Genomic DNA, 8,635 nt, shown 5'->3' on the forward strand with positions numbered 1-8,635 from the left:
ACTATTTGTCACTCATATTCGGGTAAGAAATTCCCATTTTTTTTATTTATTTATTTACCTGTTTGTCTACTTGTTTTGTCTATGTGCTAAAGTGCCCATGTGGACTATTATATGTGGGGAAGACTACCCAACAGGTGAAGGTATGCATAGGACAACACAAGTCGACTATTTTTAACCCTAAATTGGCACATCTGCCAGTCCCTTCTCATTTTCATGAGAGGGGTCATCAAGTTAACCAGTTGAGGCTTATGGTGTTGGATAATGTTCCAAGAGTCCCTTTAGGTTGTGACAGGGAGACATTTTTATTAAAAAAGTGGCCATGTGGATTTATAAGTTAAGTACTTTGTATTCCCATGGCCTTAATAGAGAATATCATTTGTCTAGTTTTCTTTAATTATTTTCTTTTACTATATATTTGTTTGCATAGATTATATTGTTATTTTGAATATATGATTGTAAAAAAATTCTTCTTTTTGATTTTGAATTGATGTTTCTGAATTGGGTTATTTACCTACAACTTCCTCTGATTTACTTCATTAGGGATAAATATGGCTTTTGGGATTAATGATGTCAATAAGAGGAGGGACTAAATGTTATTTAAGGATAGATATTACTGTGCATTGTTATTGAGCCGGTGGAAGAGGCAGGATCCCCGAAACATTGCTGTCACTCTACTACTGCCATGTGTTAATAAAGTGAAGATATAGCATTGAATTTGGTGTGCCTCCTTGTGACTAAAGTTCTAAATTGTAATTGTTCTCTCTAAGTATTAGGTTTTGTGTCTACAGAAAAAGTTAGGATAAGGAAGTATTTGTGTGTCTAGAGTGATAAGATAAAGAAAACTCTCCTTTCAAGCTCAGCCTATTTCAGTCAGTTGAGGGTTCAAAGAGCCAAAAAAGCTCTTTGATATAAAAAAGTAAATACAAAGGAAGAATTTCCCATATATTCTAAACTCTACAGATGGGAGAGCAAGTCATTGGGAAAACATTAAGGGGCCTATCTATCAAGCTCCGAACGGAGCTTGAAGGCCCATGTTTCTGGCGAGTCTTCAGACTCGCCAGAAACACCAGTTATGAAGCAGCGGTTTAAAGACCGCTGCTCCATAACCCTGTCTGCCTGCTCTGATGAGGCAGACAGGAATCCCTGGAAAACAACCTGATCGAGTACGATCGGGTTGATTGACACCCCCTGCTGTCGGCCGATTGGACGCGAGTCTGCAGGGGGCGGCGTTGCACCAGCAGCTCACAAGAGCTCCTGGTGCAATGCTGAATACAGAGAGCGTATTGCTCTCCGCATTCAACGATGTCTGTCGGACCTGATCCGCAGTGTCGGATCAGGTCCGACAGACATATGACAAATAGGCCCCTAAGAGGAAACCCAATTTTAAAGTATTCTGTCCCTTTAAATATTAGAAGAATACTAATGTATTGGAAACAGAAATATAGGTGGGAAACAATAGTGTATTTAGTTTATGAAATGTCCTATTCAATGGAAAATTGGCTGCCAAATAATTGTAGCACATACTGTTTTGCCTCATATAATTAACAGGAGGAAATCAGGGATTATTGAGTTGGGCTATAATGTCAAACAGCTACTATGCAATAGGAAGGCATTATGCCATACAGCTACCCCTCAAAATAAGCGGCCCCCTAAATCATGCTGCCTTAAGTACAGCGATAATATGCTCCTGCTGGTGAGAATGCATATTATAGTAGGTCATTATTGTTAATTTATAATGTAATAAGTGAAAAATATATTTGGATTCATTTAGACCTAGATTATGATCAACACAGCCAGTAGAAGAAATTACACTCCCAGTGGTTTATAGAAGAGATAAGTCTTGCTCTGGACCCTTTATTATCTCCGGTGTTGTTGGAGTGAAACACCTGGTTGGACTCTCAGCCGAGTGCTGGATTTCTATAGCACTGATCGGTTTCTGTTGGCGTTCCTGAGAGGTGACGAGTATCAGGATTGGAGCCTCATTCTGGATACCATCTGCTTCAGCCACTGTGAGTCAGCCGAACGGCTCAGAAGTTTCGGCCTGCACAATATTGCACTGCTTGTGCAACTTCACTTGTGAGTACATGGTATATATTGTGTATTCATAATTTGCCCCTGTTTGGAATTTGCTGCACCAAGAGCGCCTCTCGTTTTTTGTCTTCTAGGACTGTATTTTCTTCCTGCCATTTTTGGAGAGAGCTGCTGTACATCGTGGGATCTGGTCTATGGTTCATATGGACTTATATATATATATTTATATTTACTCTTCTGATTTGGGACTTTGATAGGCATATTAAATATATACAATTTTTTGTTATTAAGTTTTTTATATTATTATTAATAATTTATTATTTAACAGTTTATCTCGTATGGTCTTAATCTATGCCCCAAATACTAACAGGCTTGAAAATTGATTTTATATACGCTCATATTTTCGATTTATATTGGCGCACCTCCTATATAGACCCTGATAGACCCTGATAGTGCAGCTATTTAGGTTTCTAGTGGTTTTAGTTACAAGGCAACAGCGCTATTACCCAAGGTGTCCTGGCTGATGTAGAGACATTCCCTATGCAAACCACAGATATCCTCAGAAACATCATGATATGACTTATAATAAAAATATGAACTATAGGAACAATCAGGTTAGATCTGAACAATGGGTAAGAGAAGAAAATGATTGGCAACAACCTAGAAATCCTTTTAAAAACCATAAAGAACAATATCCTAAAGAAACCACCACCCATAATAGATTTGGAGCATTAGCAAGATATAACTCAGAAGAGGAGGAGGTTTTTATAGAGGCTGGAAAAAGAAAATACACAAGAGCGGATTCAGATCTGTTCAACAAACGACGCAAAAACATGGACAGAACGGATTACTAAGTAATAAACACAATAATAAACAAATAAATAGAAGTGATAATGGTATTTTTAATCTGTCCAGTACTACACTATCAGAAGCTCAAACCTCTGTTTTAAACAAAGGGTTAAATTTTGCTCCCAGTTAAAGAATGAATAAATTTGAAACTTTTATAGGAATTCAGAAGTTCATTAGAAATGTATGTATAAAAATGTTTTTTTACTAATAATCCCATAATCAGTAACAGTTCTATAGAAATAAATAAATACAAACATATAGAGGTACATAAAAAATCCTCTTTCAATCCAACACAGTGCAAATCAGCACCTATGGAGACATTCTTAGAACTAGTACATAGGGATATTAAAAACATGAAAATCAACTATGGTTCTAATCTGACTAAACAAGAACAAATAGCCTTGGCAGACTTAAAAAAGAATGACAAGATAGTCATAAAGCCTGCGGATAAGGGTGGAGGGACAGTCATAATGGATAAAACAAAATATAACGAGAAGTGTCTTAGAAAACTTAAAAACACTGAAGTATATATTGAACTTGACTGCAATCCAATAATAAATTTCAAAAAAAGGTTAGAACTACACCTGGAAAAAGGCTTAAAAACAGGTATTATGGGAGGCGGGGCTTGGCCGCACTAGCTGATGGCCGCATTTTAAGTTAGCTCTGAAGCCTCAGTAATCTTATGCAAGGTAGAAAGTAACCCACAGCGTGTCAGAACTTTGGAAATTACAGCAACAGCTCCTGAGAACTGCGTGAATAAAAATACTAAACCTGTGACTTATCCGGACAGTGTGAAACCACTTACTAACAAGATGCGTGGTGAGGCCTAAAACAGAGCGGAACCAGCCGCCATTTCACAAGTGCCTAAACTGACTTTGGTGAACACACCGCACTAGAACGAGTGATCAACTGAATACACAGAGGCTCTATAACCGGACCGGTGCCTCGTGACCGAGGAGTACAACAGCTCTGTGCCGTGGAAAATCCTGCCTCATCATACCGGGATCACGCCACCCGTGCAGACACTCATACCGCTAACATCCGACCGGCTGACTGCAATCAGGTAAAACATCCAGCTGATACTCACAGCTAGATCAGTCCACGGACAGCAGTGGCCACATACTAGATAGGAGGGAGTCTGAGCATAGGGTGAGCTTGAGAGCCAGTCAAGCGATACTAAAGTGAGCACCACCTTTGGGCCTGGCCGGAGGAGGGCCTCCTAGTTCATTTCTAGCCTGTTAGAAGTAATTATTAGAAGCACAGCAGCACTATACTCAACGCAGTACCCACTATATACAATTGCTATCGTGTTTCACTGAGAAGGGGGAGATAAACTCAATTAAACATACAGATACAGAAGGACCGGCAGAGATATAAAATAGCAGCTGAGCACACTACAGCAACACCGGAGCCCCTCTTCTTGAGATCAGTGCAGGGTGCCTGTACAGTATTTATCCACTGACCTCAGAGTTGTTAACATGGCTAATAGACGCATTACTAAACCCCTTAAAGGATCCCAATCCTCTAACTTGGAAAGCTATCTCATCACAACAGACACCACTGCAAACGCCAACAGGGATAGTGTGGAACCCAGCAAGCAGAATACTGCAGTCCAGACATCCAACTCAGACCCACCACTATCTCATTATGTTACTAAAGAGGACATCAGACACCTCTCCTCTAAGAACGATATAAAAGAAGCAATGTTTGATGTAAAGTTACTATTTGGGGAGCTTAAAAAAGACATTGCTGCTGTAGACCATAGAGTCACTCAGATGGAGGAGGCACAAGAAACAATCCAATCTGACCTACAACAACAGGGCAGTAATATACAGTCACAGGAAGCTACAGTTCAAAACCTCACTGACAGGATTGAGGACCTAGAAAACAGGAGCCGGCGCAATAATTTGAGGCTCCGTGGGGTCCCTGAGACAGTGACCCCCCTGATATAGAAAGATATGTGCAGGCCCTGTTCAAGCACCTCAAGAACTCCCCAAACGCAACTGAAATCCCGGTTGAAAGAGCCCATCGGGCCCTTAGGCCTAAACCTCCAGCCAGGGCCCCACCTAGGGACATTATTATTAAACTCTTGTCCTACCGGGACAAGGAAGAAATTCTACGGCACTCCAGAAATAAACACCCTCTATCTTAGCAGTGCTATCCAAATAATATATATAAGTTTATGGCAGGGTTATAAACACAATACAAAGAAATAGAAACCCTTATCAACCATGCACCTACTAGACCATACAATTAATATAAATACCTGAATTCTTTTATTTAGTTAATATCCATGAACATATTGAACTATATTTGCAATAAAAGGAAACTAAATAAAAGTTTATATGCGTTAAAACCAACTCTTAAATATGCTATCCTTCTTACAAAACCCAGAAAAATATACCTTCACAATTCAGCCTTTTATTTATTTAAAACAATGGGACTAAAAACCTTTAACATCTAAGCAATACAATTCTAAACAGTGTTTATAAAACAATAGGATAATATATATATTCTGCTATTTAACTGCAATTTATCCTAATACAAAATTAACTGACAATATCAGAACTTGCATAGATGAGTTACTTGGTCACTCAGACGCAGATTTAAACAATATATGTATATAGGCTGTGAAATGCTAACTTGAGAAAAACACACTGCTTCTTTAAATCTATTAAATACAAATTAACTATGCATATAACTTATCTTACAAAACCTTGAATACGTTACCAAAGTAAAAAGCAGTCGATATCCGATATTCCTTGGTAGGAATTATTTTACCTCAGATCACCAATAAGTGTATATCGCAATCAATGAGAAGGGTAGATTAACTTTGCTCAAGTAAAGTGGTATCTCACACCCAGCGGGAACCAGTTACAAGTTTTAGCTTCAGCAGAAAATCTGTCCCTTTCTCTCCATTGCATTCACTTTTTATTTGGTTTTCCCATCATTGGTAAATTGTGGGTGGCCCTGCGGGAGTTGACCTTCCCATTGGTTATCTGGGAAGTCTAAATCGGATTGGCCCTTGGAAATTTCATTTTTAACAGCCAGAGAGAACCTTCTGGCTGTAGTTCTCGCAACATAACACCAGGTGGCAGCACAAACAGACACAGCAACATTTGAAACAACTTAAGTCAGTATTTCTATGAAATGGTTATTAATTTTATCATAATTTACTGCGACAACTTTTCACAATATTTGTTTTGGATAAGTTATATCTTAATGAATTTTCTGATTATTCTGATACCAAATATGTTATATTATTAACATTTTATTATATTAAGGCAATTTAATACTGTTAATTATTAGCTTAAAATGCATTACAATTGTATCGGTATCCTGGCATTTATATGTGAATAATAGCTTATTTTTAATTCAGTATTGTACTGTATTCCAAGTGAATCCTGTCTATGTAGATCTGAAATAAAAATAAATGTTAATAATCACTTCTCTTCAGGTCCATAAACATCTATTCATGTTCTTAAACACACAGAGGCTAAGTAAGATCTTTTATGTTTTCAAAACATATATATATATATATATATATATGCACTTCAAATAAGGGATTACCAAAATGGTCAATCAATCTATACTAATTCTGAATTTATTTCCTATATAAATATCCCCTGCAGCAATCATCCACCTAATACAATGTGCTTAATTTTAATATATATATATCATGAATCATTCCAAACATACATGGAAAACTGGCATTGTTCCCCTTGCAAAATGCATCCAACTCTATTTGTGTCACCTTCCCCCAAGATGGGGGTTTTGCAGTACGTCTTCAAATAGAGATTCAGTGAGATAGAACTGTTGTATCACACGTGTCAAATTCCAAAGGAGTCCTTGAACACATTCTTTTCTCACCTCACCAAATGTTCTGAAGTTATAAAAATCTGCATATATAGTCAAATGAATAGGGTCACTGAGCTATTTCCTTTAGAAAATAAATGTTTGTGTGTTTTACACTACAGGGGTCGTGCTTCAAAAAGGCTCTACTGATCGTCAATCCTGATAGACGTGTATTAGAAGCTGTGTTCAACAAACTCATGTTCAATTAATCCTGAGGTCTCATCTAACATATACAGTGTATAAAATATACATATATATATTCATCATAATATTCATATACTCTGACATAAATCCCCCTTCCAACTTCAAATAGATGTAGGACACATGTATTTGAATTGGCTTAAAGTCAGTGGTATTTGATGAGGATCAACCGTATACCTCATAGACAGTCTCTTATGAAGAAAGTTCGTTATTTTGAGCTTTCATGTTTATCAGTTAGGCATCTTTAAATTACAGTATGTCTTTAGTGCATTTGGGGATATGACACTTCATTCTCCCTCTATGACTTGTAGTTGGGATCTGGGATGACATGCCCGCAATTGATTGATATGTACCCATTTATCTATGAAACCTTCATTTTTGGGGATCCGTATTTTATAGGCCACTGGAGATATTTTGTCAGTAATGACAAAAGGACCTTTCCATGAGGGAAGAAATTTCTTCTCCCTAACCTGATCTCTTCCAAAGTTATAAAGATAAACTTTATCATTTATTTCATTTTCCTTTTTGGATGTTTTGAGATCATAATAGGTTTTAGTGGCAGTTGCGGCTCTTTCTAAATTCCTTTGAGCAAATGCAAAGGCATATTGCAGATGCTTTCTTAGGTTTTCCACATATTGATGTGTATTGGCAGCATTTATCAAGTTTTGGTCTGATGTACGGTACAGCAGATGCTGAGGTAGAACCATTCTTCTACCAGTCATCAGTTCAAAAGGTGACATCTTGGTAGCACTACTTGGAGTTGCTCTTAATGCCATTAAGACAAGAGGTAGTTTTACATCCCAGTCTTTACCTGTTTCACTCACAAACTTTTTGAGGATTTTAACAATGGACTGGTTGTAACGCTCTACACCACCACTTGAGGCAGCTCTATAAGCAATATGGAGCTTTCTTTTAACCCCTAGTATTTTCCACATTTTTGTCATCACTTCGCTAGTGAAGTGGGTCCCCCGATCTGACTCGATTCTTTGGGGCAGACCAAATCTGGAAAATACATGGTTGATGAGCAATGCTGCACATGTTTCCGCACTATTGTTAGGTGCACTAATGCACTCTACCCATTTAGTGAACAGGCATGTCACGGTTAACATGTATTTGTTACCTCTTGATGACCTTGTTACCGGACCAATAAAATCAATTTGTATATCTGACCATGGCATTACCATCCCCCTTTTCTGCAATGGCGCTCTATGCGTTGGTGCAGTGGGTTGGAACTGTGGGCAGATTAAACACCCTTGACAGTAGGTTTGAACATCTTTCAACATGTGTGGCCAAAAAGCGTAATCACGTAATATTTCATACGTGAGTTTGGCCCCACGATGACCAGATGTGGGAGCATCATGGGCATGTTGAAGCATTAGACCTCTGAACTTGGTGGGTACTACCCACTGCTGGATGCCAGTTTTGGAGGTTCTAATTAACAAACCCTCCTGTAACTTGAATTGTGATTTAGATTTTATTAAGATTCTCAGATCTTCTTTGCCAATACAATCATCTTTTGAGATGGGGTTGCTTTCAGGATCTTCTATGTGTTTATAGAAGATGCCTACAATGGGGTCTTCTTTTTGACTAGTGATCAGGTCCTCACTAGGAGAATCCTGACTCCATTGTACCAAGTTAGGCTCACTCTGTTGTTTTGCCTGGTTTCTGGTGATGGCTTCTACTTGAATTGCACCCATTA

Source organism: Bombina bombina, chromosome 8 (genome assembly GCF_027579735.1).
Source record: "Bombina bombina isolate aBomBom1 chromosome 8, aBomBom1.pri, whole genome shotgun sequence".
Taxonomy (NCBI): domain Eukaryota; kingdom Metazoa; phylum Chordata; class Amphibia; order Anura; family Bombinatoridae; genus Bombina; species Bombina bombina.